Here is an 18113-nt window from a genome sequence, read left to right on the forward strand (position 1 = left end):
AATGGCACTGAAATAATACCTTGCTGTGCTCAATAGATATGATTGTATGTGGACTTTACCTGCACCATAGGTAATTTACAACCACCTGGATGCAAGATTAAATTCCTTTCAAACATTCACTCTCAACAGTGCCCCATTAAAACTCCCAAGTTATGTGTAGGAATGCAGTACAGCTAGCGGGATATCAAGGGTACAGTACATGTAGAGGACAAACAAGAAATTTCTTTCATAGCCATAGCCCATAGCACATGACAAAGAATCAAATCCTACAGTCTAAAACCCATTGCTAAAATAGTGTATTAAAATCTACTTATGTAAATATAATACTTAAGTAATGAATCCCAGTATTATTGGTGAAGAAAATAGTCCACAACCGCAAAGAATAAAACATAAGAAAAAAATCTACCCTTGATATATATATATATATATATATATATATATATATATATATATATATATATACAGAGAGAAAGAGAGATAGTATGTTGGCAGTTGCCTCATACACACAAGGTACAGGGTTTGATTCTCACATTGGGAAGTATGACTGGACTTAAACAAGCCCTCTGTGTTCGATAACCTAGTAATCACCTGTCAGTCCTTTTGCATCAAAAAGTTACTAACACACTGTTGACAAAAATATATATATTCAGCTATGTAAGCAGAAACTCTAAACTATGTGTTATAAGTTGTAAATAAGCAATGGTATACATTTTTATTACCTACCTCTCATTATTACATATCTATATGTAAACTATAATACAACATCTACTACAAAGTATAAATTCAGATGTAGATTAACATTTATGAAGCTTTCCTCCCCAGGACTCTGCCAAAAAGGGCCCCCAGCTCAGTCTGACCATTGCAGTCAACAAATGGAAATAAATAAATAATTCTAAAAACTGCTTAAAACCACAGAGAAAAAAAACAGATAAATGAAATAATGATGTGTGGTAGCAGATATGCATAATATCTAGTATCGTGGAGGATGGAAACTAAAAACATGACTCAAATTAATTTCTAAACATTTTTTTTAATTTCTAAACATGTTCTGTACCCTCCCCATACAATGCCAGATATTATATGTATTGACCACCTCACCCCCATATATTACATGTATTCTTTGTGACAGTCATGCATTTTGCTGAAGTAAGTGAGAGTGCAGAAAGAGAGAATTGGATAGATAGATGGACAGATAGACAGACAAACTGAGACTATATTTTGAATGGAGTGAAGGAAGCAGAATATGCTGACAAATAGCTTACAAATAATGGAATTTTATGTGATGTATGAATTTATAACTGTGAATATTTTAACGTGGTTTGTTTTATTTTATATAAAAGTATGTTTTTCCATGTCTTAAATGATAATACAATAAATGTGTTAAAAAAGTAATGTACTTTTGGACAGACAATGTAGACTGCATGCCTTGAATAAGCTTGACATTTTGATGATTTTAGTGATTAATTTTAGTTTAGAGTTCCACAAAGCACTGAAAGTAATAGCCCACTATTAGTTAGGTTTTACTGGAGTTTTTCTCTGTCTGTCTCTCTCTCACTCTCTCTCTAGCTATCCCAGCAGTTGCATAAAAGTGTATGCTCCATAAACACCATATTTCCATTTCTCAAAGCAGCAATCAGCTCCCCGTGCACAGTAACAGTCAAAGACTGTAAGAGGGTATTTGCCTGGCCTTAGGATCTCTTTTAAACTACTAGAAGGTTGGAGTCCTAGCAAACTATATTGTGATTACATGGCACAAGTAATCATGCTGTGAAGGATAACTTGAGTTTTTGTTTTTGTTATTGTGTTTGTTACATAGTATCAATGATATAAGTATCACTGCATTTCCTGATTGTTTTCTCTTGCCTACCACAAAGGATAACTCCAGCTGAAATTAAACTTGCGCATCCTCTGATGAAACGGCTCCAGAAACAGTGTCTTTAATATTTTCTTCTCCTTCCTTGCTTTAGAAATAAAAATGTGTTTGCAGCATTGAACAAGGCAGTGAAAGCACTGTATTACAAAAAAATAGCTGTGTTTGAATCCTATTGACCCATATTGAAGAATGTTATTAGACTTAGATTTCATTCTGAAAAAGCATTTTAGGTTAAACATATAATGCTGAAACTAACTTCATGACATGATACAACCGCAGTCAAAGGAAATAGCCAGAAATCATGAGATCTTTACAAATAACACTTTGCTGGCTCTCAGACTAGAGCAGTAATCATCCGTTTTGAGAAGTCTCAGCTTACAGCTGCTTCCCTTTGCAATGTGTTTAACACAAAGCCTTCCTGAGAGGAAGTCAATTGGGCAATTCAGGCAATTTAATTATCGTGAACTTCTAGATTCATGTCAGTGTATTTTTTACTTGTGCTCTTTCTGTTCTGAGGCAGGATTCCATGTGTCACTTTTTTATTTAAATATGTACAAAAGCTGCACATTAATCATCATAAGCAGCAACACTAATTGCTAGCAGAATCCACTGACTGTCTGTCTGTCTGGTACTCCTCCACAGAAACCTAGGAGGCAGTAGTAAAAGTCTTGTAACTTTTCAGAGGTGAGGAGGTAGAGGGGAGAGAAACTGCTTAAAGTCCTAACTTTTTTTTAACGGGTTTTCATTACTTTGAAACCTACCTACTTGTTACTGAAATGCTTTTTTCAGAGTTATAGTGGGTGGGATCTACTGTTTGACTGTCAGAAGGTAGTCTACCTATCCCAGCTCCATGAAGTTACAATTCCCAGAACATTTTAATACGGTCCAGCTCTTCTATGATATCACAGTTGCATGACAGAATTTTCCAACCTTTTTCTCCTTTTTTCCACATGGCTGTGTGAAGATTGGAGGAAGATGGGTGAAGGCTGCCAGCCTAGTCAAATAGAATTTGATTCATAATTCTATCAATTGTATAAATAAATGTAAAATACAGACTTGTGTTTTTAAATGAAAGAAAACACTGTAAAATGTGAACTTCAAGATTGTTGCAACATTGCCATCTGCAGTAAGGAAAACCAAGCCAAGCATTTCAAATCTGTCTTTTGAAGTTGAAAAGATCTTATGAATCTCTTTGATGTTTACAAGTCGGCTCCAGTGAGTCTGGATGAAGGTTTCAGGCCCATTGTTTTAAGGTTAAAGTTAAGGGCCAGAATTTACATGTGGAAGGTTCTTTATTGCTCTGGTTTCTGCTAGAGTGTATATGTGAAATGCCTTTTATTGTTGTAGTCTCCTGAGCAAGTATTAGCTTGCTAAATAATGCAGTGTGTGGCCTGGGAACTCCAGACTAAGTGTCAAAATGATGTAATCTGGGAGGGCCTTAGAGAGCTGTTGGTTAGTGTTTAAAAACTATTGTTGAGTGAGAGACTAGAGGGAAGCATTTTGAACTTGGATATCTAAGCCAGGACTGCTTATGCATGTAAGTAGGATTATAGCACTGTGATTTCTCTTAGGAATAGTTAAACTTAGAAGAAAGTTAGACTGAGTATTTTTCTTTGAAATCAGATCTTTCCTACAATATTGTTTTAAGTTTCTGTGTGATCTCTGAACTTGTGTAGCATTATACTGTAGTAGTTTTGTCTTGTGTTTTAATTATTTATTATTAAATATTTTAAAACCTTTACCTGTGGCTGGTTTATGTAGAGATTATTTAAATTCTAAAGTACATTACATATTTACAGATTGTACTGTCTAAGTCACTCCAAATTAAGCCTTGACTGTCTAGTCATACTACCATTGAATTATAATATTGCACAGTAATATTAAATAATAAAGGGCCTTTTAGTAGCTGATAATTATTAGCTGGGTGGTGGCAGGAATTACTACAGTATGGACTGGGTAATAGCGGCACAGCTGGAGAACCTGTGCCAGCCTTTTTACAGGAGGGTCTGTGTGGTTGTATAACCTCTTCTCAAAGTGTGTGTGTGTTGTGTCAGCTACTTGGGCAGGGACACAAAGCACTGGTTGGACAGAGAGGGTACTGGGGGTTTTAGCTTGCCCAGCTAGGCTGAGACCTAGACTCTATAGCTGTGCCAGTGGGGAGTCTTATTGGGGACCTGGTGAGCAAGGGAGCAACCAGACCCAGACTGAGTGTGATCTCTGTGTGCACTTAAGGGAAATTGTACTTTCCTGTGTGTATTAGTTATCCTTTCCTCTTCTAGGAGGTGACCTCCCTGGTGTTAGTGGTGAGGATTGAGGCTCCTTGATTGCTGGGCCAGGGCACAGTCATCACATATTGGTGGCAGTGGTTGGGATATTCTATCACATATTGGTGGCAGTGGTTGGGATATCCTATCACATATTGGTTTGCTGTGGTGGGATCCACATCACATACTGATTAGTTGGCAAACACTAATTGGCTTGTAGTGGTTTGGGTAGAGCAAATTCCTATAGCTTATGTACAGTGATCTCTAAAAGTGTTTTGTACTCTAAAACAGCCACGCAGTGTATACTCAGAGTTCAGATCACAATTGTTTTATTTCTTTTGTTAGCTTAGTGTTAGTCAGGGTGAGCAGGCAGCATGTCAGCAGAGGAGTTTGGTAAGCTGACAAGGAGCCAGCTGGCGGAGATGTGCCAGGCTAGGGGACTGGTGCATGGAAACCTGACTAAGGCAGACTGATTACTGCCTTGGTTACAGCTGCATCAGAAACAGCAGCCTGGAGGACAATCAGATTGACAGTGGAGATACAATATCCTCGGAAAATGGACAGCTCAACCTTTCTGCAGTGGACTTAAAATCTATCTGGAGCTAAAGAGACTTGAGTTGGAGGCAAGGCGTATGGAACCAGAAGCAGCTGAGAAAATGAGGAGTCTACAAGCTGAGGAAAATGAATGGCAGAGGAGGCATGAGAGGGAAATGCTGACTCTTTACCAGAGTCATGGAGGTAATGGGGAAGGGAGTAACTCCAGATCCCAGTAGCACAAAAAATCAGTAAATTTCTTCCACAGTTTAAAGAGGGGGATAATTTTGATAGCTTCATTCATATGTTTGAGCGGGTATGTAAACATTATGAAGTTGACCAACGGCTCTGGGTACAGTTCCTGACCCCCTTACTCCATGTTAAAGTTGTAACTTCTTTAGCAAAAATGCATGACACTGACTGTTTTGACTATACTGCTGTAAAAAGACACTTATTGGAATGATTTAAGCTAACACCTGAAATGTATAGGAAAATGTTTTGTGAGCATAGATGCAAGGCAGATGAAAATGTATGTGAATATGTTGCTGAACTGAGCACTTATTTTCATAGCTGGGTGAGTGGATATCAGGTCACCACTTTTGAAGGGCTGGCAGACCTTTTGGTAAGGGAACAAGCCCTTAGCATTTTGCCTGAGGACATGAGGATCTGGTTAGCTGATAGACAGTGTACTACTTCAGAGGAGTTGGGGAAGAAGGGCGACCTATACCTAGCAAGCAGGGCAGCCATGCAAAGGAAATGGACCCCCAGTACTGCTCATGGGACTAAAGGAACCCGGGGTGAGCAGCACAGACTGCCCCAACAGAATCCAGCAGTAGCAGGGGAAGCCACTAGTCCAGGTACATGTCCAGGAGCTAGGGTTAAATGTTTTGAATGCAACCAGTGGGGGCCATGTGGCATAAAGATGTCCACGGAGGCAAGGTGGGTAACCAAAGGTGAGGGAGCCAGTAAGTGGGAAAGACAAAATGCCAACAGTGGGTTGTCTTGAGACAACAGGGGTATGGAACTACCATCCTGCAGATGTCCTGAGAGGGAAGGATTTGGATGAGGCAGTACTATGTACTTATGCAGTTACATGCAGTGAGGCTAGGAGACAAGCATGTGGGTCTGGTAGCCTGGGGGAGACCCAGACAGACTGCATACTTGCAGCTAGAACTGCTGAAGTGGTTACTTCAGGGAGTGGGCTACGCTGTAACATTGAGACTGAATGTGAGCCGCAACTGCTTCTGGGTACTGATGTTCCCTTGGACAGAGTAACTGCAAAGGTAGAGGTGAGTAGTAGTACCCAGGCTGACAGTGAGGCACCTCTGCCAGACTTCCTGTGGAAGGGGAGCTGGGAAGGGTTACAAGGAGAGACTTGAGATAGGCTCAGCTCTCAGACCCTACATTGCAAGGCCTGAGGCAGGTAGCTAGGGAGGCACCTGATTCTCAGCGGAAGGGGGAAACTGTATACTTGGACAAAGGGTTACTATGCAGAGAGTGGACCCCTGAGGGAGGGCTAGAAGGTGGGAGAGTACAGCAGTTGGTAGTGCCTAGAGCTTACCATCTGGCGCTTCTAACCATAGCCCATGATATTCTCTTTGCAGGTCATTAGGCATAAAACGTATAAAGAGGCATATTATGCAAAACCTCTATTGGCCTGGAATTTCCAGAGATGTAACAGGGTACTGCAGGACCTGTGAGCAGTGCCAAAAGGTAGGCAAGGCAGGAGACAAGGTAAGAGCTCCTTTGATGCCTTTGCCTGTGATTGAGGAGCAATTTCAGAGGGTAGCTATGGATATTGTGGGTCCTCTGAGTACCCCAAGTTCCACAGAGAAAAAGTATATCCTAGTGGTCGTGGATTATGCTACACGATACCCTGAGGCAGTGGCTTTGTCCTCCATTGAGGCAGGGAAAGTGGCAAATGCTTTGTTAGAGATTTTCAGCAGGGTGGGTTTCCCAAAAGAAATACTGAATGACCGAGGTGCCAATTTTATGTCAGACCTACTGGCTTGTCTGTGGATGTTCTGTGGGGTGAAGCACATGAATACCACCCCCTACAATCCCCAGACTAATGGTCTTTTTGAGAGGTTAAACTCTACAATCAAGTCCATGCTATGGGCATTTGCAGATCAGTTTAAGAGGGAGTGGGACAAATATTTGCCCCATCCGTTGTTTGCTTACAGAGAAGTTCCCCAGGAATCCACAGGTTTTTCACCCTTTGAGTTGCTGTATGGGCATAGGGTGAGGGGACCTTTAGATTTAATTCGAGATGAGTGGGAAGGTGAGTGTGAGCCTCACAAGGAGTCTGTTGTGGCATATGTCCTGAACTTCAGGACAAGGCTCAGGGAACTCATGGGCCTGGCCCAGGAGAACCTGGCAGAAGCCCAACAACAGAAAAAGGTGTGGTATGACAGGAATGCTCGCGCTAGAGAGTATGCTGTAGGGCAGCAGGTGATGGTTCTCATTCCTGTCAGACACAACAAGTTGCAAGCAGCTTGGGAGGGACCCTACAAGGTGGTAAGAAAGGTAAGTGATGTTAACTACATGGTGGAACTGCTAGGCAGAAGGCAGGGGCACCAAATTGTACCATGTTAACATGATGAAACCTTACCATGATAGGGTTGCCCTTATGCTGAGCATTTGCAGTGGATTACAGGAGGAGTCTGAGAGAGATCTTGTGACTAATCTCCACAGTGAGGCTTGGGCTGACACCTTGGTGGAAGGGGTAGCAATATCCCAGAAGCTATCTCCTACCCAGGTTCGAGAAATCCGAGCAGTGTTGCAGGGTTTGGGGGCATGTTCACCAGGAAACCAGGGAGCACCCACCTGTTGCAGCACCAGGTGGATACAGGACCCCAAAGGCCTATCAGGCAGGCCCCTTATAGGGTGCCTGAGAGAGTCAAACAGACTCTGAGGGAAGAGGTACAGGAGATGTTGGAATGAGAGTGATTCAGGAGCCCAACAGTCCCTGGGCCTCCCCAGTGGTACTGGTGCCAAAGAAGGATGGCAGTACCAGGTTCTGTGTGGATTACAGGAAATTAAATAGTCACACAGAGGCAGATGCTTACCCCATGCCTAGGACAGATGAGGCCCTAGAGCAGCTGGGTGGGGTTAAGTATCTTACAACCATTGATCTTACCAAGGGTTACTGGCAGGTGCCTTTGACTCCCAGTGCTAGACAGACGTCAGGCTTTGTGATTCCTTTTGGCTTGTCTGAGTTCACAAAGATGCCCTTTGGGATGAAGAATGCCCAGTGACTTTCCAGAGGCTGGTAGATCATATCTTAGCAGGAGCAGGAGGGTTAGCCCTTGCTTAGATGTATGATATTGCTATCTGCAGCCATTCCTGGCAAGATCACCTTCAGCATGTCAGGGAGGTGCTGGGCAGACTACAGAGGGCAGGGTTGACCATTAAGCTGAGCAAATGTCAGGTGGGTATGGCAGAGGTCTCCTACCTAGGACATAGAGTCGGGTGTGGTAAGATAAGGCCAGAACCTGCCAAAGTGGAAGCCATTCAAGCATGGCCTGAACCTGTTACCAAAAAGCAGGTGAGGGCATTCTTAGGGACAGCAGGGTACTACAGAAAGGTTGTTCCCAATTATAGTACCAATGCTGCTCCCCTCACAGACCTGACAAGGAATAACAGGCCAGATAAGGTAGTGTGGACCCCAGCTTGTGAGTAGGCATTTCAGAAGCTTAAGGAAGCTTTGGGAGGATGCCTTGTGTTAGCCAGTTCAGACTATAGCAAATAATTTGTTATGCAGATGGATGATTCAAACTATGGGGAGGGGGCTGTACTTAGCCAGATTTCTTCAGAGGGAGAAGAGCACCCAGTGGTTTATCTCAGTCATAGGCACCAACCCAGGGAGGAATGCTATGCAGCGGTAGAAAAGGAATGTCTAGCCATAGTGTGGGCACTACAAAAACTTCAGCCTTATCTATATGGAAGAAAATTCACTGTGATGACAGATCACAACTCCCTAACATGGTTAAACAGAGCCAGTCAGCAAAATGCCAAGTTGCTAAGATGGAGCCTGGGGTTGCAAGCATATGATATGTCAGTACAGCACCGCAGTGGGAGAAGCAATGTCAATGCAGATGGGCTCTCAAGACAGGAAATGGGGTAAGGTACACTCAGATAGACCTGACACTCTCAAGCGATGTTTCTCAAGGGGCACTTGAAAAACTTGCTAGAGTTCCCTGGGGGGGAAGAGATGTGAAGATTGGAGGAAGATGGTCAAAGGCTGCCAGCCTAGTCAAACAGAAGTTGATTCATAATTCTATCAATTGGATAAATAAATGTAAAATACAGGCTTGTGTTTTTTAATAAAAGAAAACACTGTAAAATGTGAACTTCAAGATTGTTGCAACATTGTCATCTGCTGTAAAGGAAACCAAGCCAAGCATTTCAAATGTGTCTTTTGAAGTTGAAAAGATCTTATGAATCGCTTTGATGTTTACAAGTCGGCTCCAGTGAGTCTGGATGAAGGTTTCAGGCCCATTGTTTTAAGGTTAAAGTTAAGGGCCAGAATTTACATGTGAAAGGTGCATTATTGCTCTGGTTTCTGCTGGAGTGTATATGTGAAATGCCTTTTATTGTTGTAGTCTCCTGAGCAGGTGTTAGCTTGCTAAATAATGCAGTTTGTGGCCTGGGAACTCCAGACTAAGTGTCAAAATTATGTAATTTGGGAGGGCCTTAGAGAGCTGTTTGTTAGTGTTTAAAAGCTATTGTTGAGTGAGAGACTAGAGGGAAGCATTTTGATCTTGGATATCTAACCTAGCACTGCTTATGCTTTATGTAGGATTATAGCACTGTGATTTCTCTTAGGAATAGTTAAACTTAGAAGAAAGTTAGACTGAGTATTTTTCTTTGAAATCAGATCTTTTCTACAATGTTGTTTTAAGTTTCTGTGTGATCTCTGAACTTATGTAGCATTGTACTGTAGTAGTTTTGTCTTGTACATAGGTTCATAGGTTGGTACTAGGCTATCGGCCATAGGGCCTATACAAGCCTAGCCATAACAATTCCCTGGATATTTCTACCCACAATATTTACTTCCCTGGACCCCTGTATAGCAGGGCGACTGACATGATCCCCGGGGTGAATTTTCTAGCTCCCATCCAATCATCAAGGATCCTTTTGAAGAGGGCCAAGGAGGCACTCTGCTTGACATGTATGGGCAGTCTATTCCAGAGTATCCAGAGAGAGCCAGTCTCTGGGTCAGGAACCTTTCCCTCCAGCATGTTTTGTTCATTGTGATGACAAGCTTTAGATCCCTGGAGCATGTGGCTCTGAGAGATTGGGATTTCTTTAAGTGGAGCATGTCCAACAGCTCAGGGTTTGACATGGCCTTGTATGTTAAACAGAGATCGCCTCTGAGTAGACGATATGCCACAGAGTATAGCTGGAGTTTTTTTAGATGGTCAGCATATGGCATCTGCTTTAGGCCGGTGATTCTTTAGTGAGGTATTTCTGCGGCCTTTACAGCTGTTGCAGGTGTCTTGTGAGGTTTGTGTTTTAATTATTTATTATTAAATATTTTAAAACCTTTACCTGTGGTGGGTTTATGTAGAGATAATTTAACCTCTAAAGTACATTACATATTTACAGATTTTACTGTCTAAGTCACTCCAAATTAAGCCTTGACTGTCTAGTCAAACTACCATTGGATTATAATATTGCACAATAATAATTGTCACCCTTTTAAGGGCCTTTTAGTAGCTGATAATTATTAGCTGGGTGGTGGCAGGAATTACTACTTTATGGTCTGGATAATAGGGGCACAGCTGGAGAACCTGTGCCAGCCTTTTCTCAGGAGGGTCTGTGTGGTTGTATAACCTCTTCTCAAAGTGTGTGTGTGTGTGTGTTTTGTGTCAGCTACTTGAGCAGGGACATGAAGCACTGGTTGGGCAGAGAGGGTACTGGAGGTTTTAGCTTGCCCAGCTAAGCTGAGACCTGGATCTTATAGCTGTGCCAGTGGGGAGTCTTATTGGGAACCTGGTGAGCAAGGGAGCAACCAGCCCCAGACTGACTGTGATCTCTGTGTGCACTTAATTGAAATTGTACTTTACTATGTGTATTACTTATCCTTTCCTCTTCTAGGAGGCAACCTCCCTGGTGTTAGTGGTGAGGACTGAAGCTCCTTGATTGGCCAGGGCATGGTCATCACAGGCTGTGTAATCATAGAGTTAGGGTGCATATATGTGTGGGTGGTGAAGTCCTCATATGAGGAGTGCAGGGAGATCTTTCTGCCCTTTGCAAAAAATGGTGTTTACACTTATCTCACCAGCAGTTTAAGCAGGTGCATTGCTTAACAAGTTTGACTCATCCACTTTACTGTTGAAGGGGGGTTATGCATCAGTGATTCCTTCTGCATCCATTCTCTTACAGACAGAGTAACACTCTGGGAGAACTATTGGCAGATGGCGGATGGGGTGGTGTTGGCATGTAAGAGTACAAGACTAGATTCCAGGACATCGGCAGCCCTGAGCATGGAAGTACATATAGCACTTTTGGAAAATCCAGACTCCATATGAAAAATTAGAGGTTGTGGCCAGTTGGCAGTTCAGTAATGCATCTTCTGCATCTCCTACTTTTTGCATTCAGATAGAGTAGTGATAATATATGGGATGGCAGAGAAAAAAAATAACATGAAAGGAACTCTGCTTCACTGGTGTGAGGGAAAGAGCTGTGATCTGAGTAATTACATACCCCAAAGTAATAGTCTATAGGACAGGTACCACACAAGCATCTAACAAAATGACTATCTGAACAAAAATTTTAGACATCCATCAATGCACATCATTATGGAATGCATGCAGATTTCCTAAACTGATGACCATTGTAACTCAAAAAGTCAATAATGAATATCAACAAAATTTTTAGTGATATTTTAGTCAGCGATAAAATGTATGCATGCTTGTACATAATGAGAAACACCTTAGCATAATAAAGATGTGTCTGACTTAATAAAATGATGACCACGTGAATCACATGTAATGTCCGCACCCTGGCCCAGCAATGAAGGAGCCTCAATCCTCACCATTAACACCAGAGAGGACATTTCATATAAGAGGAAAGGATAACAAATACACACAGTAAAGTGCAATTTCCCTTAAGTGCACACAGAGATCACAGTCAGTAAAGGGCTGGTTGCTCCCTTGCTCTCCAGGTCCCCAATAAGACTCCCCACTGGCACAGCTACAGGGTCCAGATCTCAGCCTAGCTGGCAAGCTAACCTCTAGTACCCTCTCTGTCCAACCAGTACTTCATGTATCTGCCCAAGTAGCTGACACACACACACACACACACTTTGAGATGAGTATTTATACAACTTCACAGACACTCCTGGGAAAGGCTGACACAGATTCTCCAGCTGTGCCCCTTTACCCAGACTATACGGTAGTAATCACTGCCACCACCAGCTAATAATTATCAGCTACCCAAAGGCCCTTAAAATGGTTTCCAATTATTATTGTGCAATATTATTATTATCCAATTGGTAGTATAGTCCAGGGCTAAAGCTATAGGAGTGGCTTAGACAGTAAACTCTATAAATATGCAATGTACTCTAGAGATTAACTTATCTCTACATAAACCAGCCACAGCTGAGAAGAGTTTAAAAATATTTAATAATAAATACTAAAAACACAAGACAATACTACTACACCACAGTGCTATTCAAGAGTTCAGAGATCACAAAGAAACTTAAAATAATTCCGTAATACAGTTCTGACATAACAGAAAAACACTTAGTCTAATCTTTATAGTCCTAGCTATTTCTACAAGAAAACACACTTCTAAGATAACTTACATAAGACAACAGGCAGTGCTGAGGTTGGATATCAGCACAAAAATGTTTAACAATCTCTGGTTCTCACTGTTTAAATTGAAACTCCAGTTCTGATAAATATTATATCATCTTTTTCACCCTTCCTGGAGTTCCCAGGCTGCACATTAACTACATTTACATTTTTTTACATTTGGAGCAATAAAGAACAGTCCACATGTAAATTCTGGTCATTAACTTTAGCCTTAAAACAATAGGCAGGATGCTTACTCCAGACTTATCGACTCCAAATTCTAACTTCAAAGGACATACAAAACATAATTTTAATTTCAAAGAACATTTGAAATGCTTGGCTTAGTTTTCCTTACAGCAAATGGCAATGTTGCTACAATCTTAAAGTTCACATTTTAAAGTGTTTTCTTTCATTTAAGAAACAAGCCTATATTTTATATTTATATTTACAAATGCCAGAATTATGTAGCAAATGTTATTTGGCTAGGCTGGCAGACTTCACCGATCTTCCACAATCTTCACCCCCCCCCCCCCGGAGAACTCAAGTTAGTTTTTCAAGTGACCTTTGATAAACGTTGTTTGAGAGGGCTAGATCTATCTGAATGTAGCTCACCCCATTCCCTGTCTTGAGAGCCTATCTGCATTGGCATTGCTACTCCCACTGCGGTGCTGCAATGACATATAATATGCTTGCAACCGCAGGCTCCATCTTAGCAACTTGGCATTTTGCTGACTGGCTCTGTTTAACCATATTAGGGGGTTGTGATCTGTCATTACAGTGAATTTTCTTCCATACAGATAGGGCTGAAGTTTCTGCAATGCCCACACTATGGCTAGACATTTCTTTTCTACAACTGCATAGCATTCCTCCCTAGGTTGGAGCCTACGATTGAGATAAACCACTGGGTGCTCTTCCACCTCTGAAGAAATCTGTCTAAGTACAGCCCCCACCCCATAGTTCAAAGCATCCACCTGTGCAACAAATTCTTTGCTGTAATCTGGACTGGCTAACACAGGGGGTCCTCCCAAAACTTCTTTAAGCTTCTGGAATGCCTGCTCACATGCTGGGGTCCACACTACATTATCTGGCCAATTCTTCCTTGTCAGGTCTGTGAAGGGAGAAGATATGGTACTTTAACTAGAGATGAACTTTCTGTAGTACCCTGCTTTCCATAAGAATGCCCTTACCTGCTTTTAGTAACAGGTGCAGGCCATGCCTGAATAGCTTCCACTTTGGCAGGTTCTGGCCTTATCTTACCACTCCCCACCCTATGTCCTAGGTAGGAGACCTCTGCCATACCCACCTGACATTTGCTCGGCTTAATGGTCAACCCTGTCCTCTGTAGTCTACCCAGCACCTCTTTGACATGCCAAAGGTGCTCTGGCCAGAAATGGCTGTAGATAGCAATATCATCTAGGTAAGCAAGGGCAAACCCTCCTGCTCCTGCTAGGATATTATCTACCAGCCTCTGGAAAGTTGCTGTGGAATTCTTCATCCCAAAGGGCATCTTTGTGAACTTATACAAGCCAAAAAAAGTCACAAAGGCTGACTTCTCTCTAGCACTGGGAATCAAGGGCACCTGCCAGTAACCTTTGGTAAGATCAATGGTTGTAAGATACTTAGCCCCACCCAGCTGCTCTAGGGCCTCATCTGTTCTAGGCATGGGGTAAGCATCTGTCTTGGTGTGGCTATTTAATTTCCTGTAGTCCACATAGAACCTGGTGCTGCCATCCTTCTTTGGCACCAGCATCACTGGGGAGGCCCAGGGACTGTTGGACTCTTGAATCATCCCTAGTTTCAACATCTCCTGTACCTCTTCCCTCAGAGTCTGTCTGACTCTCTCAGGCACCCTACAAGGGGCCTGCCTAATAGGTCTTTGGGGTCATGTATCCATTTGGCGCTGCAACAGGTAGGTGCACCCTGGTTTCCCAGTGAACATGTCCCCAAATTCCTGCAACACTGCTTGGATTTCTCAAACCTGGGTAGCAGATAGCTGCTGGGATATTGCTACCCCTTCCACTGAGATGTAAACCCGAGCCTCACTGAGGAGATCAGTCTCCAGATCTCCCTCAGACTCCTCCTGCAATCCACTGCAAATGCTCAGCAGAAGGGCCTCCCTATCATGTTAAGGTTTCATCATGTTAACATGGTGCAATTTGTGCCCCTGCCACCTGCCTAGCAGTTCCACCATGTAGCTAACATCACTTACCTTTCTTACCACCTTGTAGGGACCCTCCCAAGCTGCTTGCAGCTTGTTGTGTCTGACAGAAATGAGAACCATTACCTGCTGCCCCACAGCATACTCTCTAGCTCGAGCATTCCTGTCATACCACAGCTTTTTCTGTTGTTGGGCATCTGCCAGGTTCTCCTGGGCCAAGCCCATGAGTTCCCTGAGCCTTGTCCTAAGGTTTAGGACATATGCCACAACAGACTCCTTGTGAGACTCGCACTCACCTTCCCACTCATCTTGAATTAAATCTAGAGGTCCCTTCACCCTATGTCCATACAGCAGCTCAAAGGGTGAAAAACCTGTGGATTCCTGGGGAACCTCTCTGTAAACAAACAACAGATGGGGAAAATATTTGTCCCACTCCCTCTTAAACTGATCTGCAAATGCCTGTAGCATGGACTTGATTGTAGAGTTTAACCTCTCAACAAGACCATTAGTCTGGGGATGGTAGGGGGTGGTCTTCATCTGCTTCACCCCACAGAACTTCCACAGACAAGCCTGCAGGTCTGACATGAAATTAGCACCTCTGTCAGACAGTATTTCTTTCGGGAAACCTACCCTGCTGAAAATCTCTAACAAAGCATTTGCCACCTTCTCTGCCTCAGTGGAGGACAAAGCCACTGCCTCAGGGTATCATGTAGAATAATCCACTACCACTAGGATATACGTTTTTCCCTGTGGAACTTGGGGTACCCAGAGGACCCACAATATCCATAGCTACTCTCTGAAATGGCTCCTCAATCACAGACAAAGGCATCAAAGGAGCTCTCACCTTGTCTTCTGCCTTGCCTACCTTTTGGCACTGCTCACAGGTCCTGCAGTACCCTGTTACATCTCTGGAAATTCCAGGCCAATAGAAGTTCTGCACAATATGCCTCTTTCTACATGTCATGCCCATATAACCTGCAAAGGGAATATCATTGGCTATGGCTAGAAGTGCCAGATGGCAGGCTCTAGGCACTACCAACTGCTGTACTCTTTCACCTTCTAGCCCTCCCTCAGGGGCCCACTCTCTGTACAGTAACCCTTTGTCTCAGTATACAGATTCCCCCTTCCCTTGAGAAGCAGGTGCCTCCATAGCCACCTGCCTCAGGCCTTGCAATGTAGGGTCTGAGAGGTGAGCCTGTCCCAACTCTCTCCTTGTAACCCTTCCCAGCTCCCCTTCCATAGGACGTCTGGCATCCTCTGACAGTGGTGCCTCACTGTCAGCCTGGGTACTACTACTCACCTCTACTTTTGCAGTCACTCTGTCCAAGGGACCATCAGTACCCACAAGCAGCTGTGGTTCACCTTCAGGCTCACTGCTACAGTATAGATCACTCCCTGAAGTAACCACCTCACCAGTCCTGGCTGCAAGTATGCAGTCTGTCTGGGTCTCCCCCAGGCTACCAGACCCACATGCTTGTCTCCTAGCCTCACTGCCTGTAACTGCATAAATTCATGGTACTGCCTCCTGCAAATCCTTCCCTCTCAGGACATCTGCAGGATGGTAGTTTAGTACCCCTGTTGTCTCAAGACATCCTACTATGGGCATTTTGTCATTTCCACTTACTGGCTCTCTCACCTTTGGTTCCCCACCTTGCGTCTGTGGACATCTGTATGCCACATGGACCCACTGGTTACATTCAAAACATTTAACCCTAGCTCCTGGACATGTACCTGGACTAGTGTCTTCCCCTGCTACTGACAGATTCTGTTGTGGCAGTCTGTGCTGCCCACCATGTGTTTCTTTAGACCCATGAGCAGTACTGGGGGACCCCTTCCTGTGCAGGGCTGCCATACCTGCCAGGTATAGGTCTCCTTTCTTCCCCAACTCATCTGAAGTAGTTCATTGTCTATCAGCTAACCAGATCCTCATTTCCTCAGGCAAAGTGCTAAGGGCTTGTTCCCTCACCAAGAGGTCTGCCAGCCCTTCAAAAGTGGTGATGTGACATCCACTCACCCAGCTATGAAAATAAGTGCTCAGTTCAGCGACATATACACACACACTTTCATCTGCCTTGCGTCTATGCTCATGAAACTTTTTCCTATACATTTCAGATGTTAGCTTAAAACATTCTAAAAGACATTTTTTACAGCAGTGTAATCAAAACAGACAGAGTCAGGCATTTCTGATAAAAAAGTTACAGCTTTCCGATGGAGTAAGGGGGTCAGGAACCGTACCCAGAGCCTTTGGTCAACACTATACTGTTTGCATACCCTCTCAAACATATGAATTAAACTATCAAAATTATCCCCCTCTTTAAATTGCAGAAGAAATTTACTGACCTGTTGTGCTTCTGGGGTCCCGTTACTCCCTTCCCCATTACCTCCATAACTCTGGCGAAGAGTCAGCATTTCCCTCTCATGCCTGCTCTGATGCTCCTTTTCTTCAGCTTCTATCTCCAAACGCCTGGCCTCCAACTCAAGTCTCTTTAGCTCCAGCTGGATTTTTAAGTCCACTGCAGAAAGGTAGAGCTGTCCATTCTCCTAGGATATTGTATCTCCACTGCCAGTCTGATTGTCCTTCGCAGAAAGGTTGAGCTGTCCATTCTCCGAGGATATCGTATCTCCACTCCACTTTGATTGTCCTCATGGATGTTGTTTTCTGATGCAGCTGTAACCAAGGCTGCAATCAGGTCTGCCTTAGTCAGGTTTCCATGCACCAGTCCCCTAGCCTGGCACATCTTTACCATCTGGCTCCTTGTCAGCTTTCCATACTCCTCTGCTGACATGCTACCTGCTCACCCTGAATAACTAAGCTAACAAAAAAATAAAACAATTGTGATCTGAACTCTGAGTATTCACTGCATGGTTGATTTAGAGTACAAAACACCTTCAGAGATCACTGTACATAAGCTACAGGATTCACTCTACCCACACCACTACAAGCCAATTAGTATTTTCCAACTAATTAATATGTGATGTGGATATCCACCGCCACCACAAATGTGAAGTGGATTCCACCACTGCAAATCACATGTGACGCCCGCGCCCTGGCCTAGCAATCAAGGAGCCTCAATCCTCACCACTAACACCAGAGAGGGCGTCTCATATAAGAGGAAAGGATAACAAATACACACAGTAAAGTACAATTTCCCTTAAGTGCACACAGAGATCACAGTCAGTCTGGGTCTGGTTGCTCCCTTGCTCTCCAGGTCCCCAATAAGACTCCCCACTGGCACAGCTATAGGGTCCAGATCTCAGCCTAGTTGGCAAGCTAGTCTCCAGTACCCTCTCTGTCCAACCAGTGCTTTGTGTCCCTGCCCAAGTAGCTGACACACACACACTTTGAGATAAGTATTTATACAACTTCACAGACACTCCTGAGAAAGGCTGACACAGGTTCTCCAGCTGTGCCCCTTTAACCAGACTATATGGCAGTAATCACTGCCACCACCAGCTAATAATTATCAGCTACCCAAAGGCCC

The sequence above is a fragment of the Protopterus annectens genome, chromosome 5.part1, assembly GCF_019279795.1.
Source record: "Protopterus annectens isolate FY-2018-M chromosome 5.part1, PAN1.0, whole genome shotgun sequence".
Taxonomy (NCBI): Eukaryota; Metazoa; Chordata; order Ceratodontiformes; family Protopteridae; genus Protopterus; species Protopterus annectens.